Source organism: Myotis davidii, unplaced genomic scaffold, assembly GCF_000327345.1.
Source record: "Myotis davidii unplaced genomic scaffold, ASM32734v1 scaffold2975, whole genome shotgun sequence".
Lineage (NCBI taxonomy): Eukaryota > Metazoa > Chordata > Mammalia > Chiroptera > Vespertilionidae > Myotis > Myotis davidii.
The window spans coordinates 23,368-23,701 of record NW_006286016.1 but is presented as its reverse complement, the minus strand read 5'-3'; positions in this window follow the sequence as shown (position 1 = coordinate 23,701).

Genomic DNA, 334 nt, shown 5'->3' with positions numbered 1-334 from the left:
CTGGAGCAATTCCTTGGAAGTGGTGAGGAAACACCACCATCAACATAAAATTTTATTCCCAGGGAAACTGTCACATAATATTGAGGAAAAAAATAGTGATATTACAAACAGAAGACACCCAGAGTGTCTTATCACCTGCAGGCCCTCATTAACAGAACTACTTAAGGATTTATTCCGGGAGGAAGAAATACTAATTCGGAGGAATGGTGTGGGACACAGGAAACACGGCATTAATGGGAAAACACACAGCATGCTGTGGGAAACTGTTTATTGCCTTCACTATCTTACAAGCATAGACCGAAACCACCCCCCCCCCCCCCCCCCCCCCGCGCGA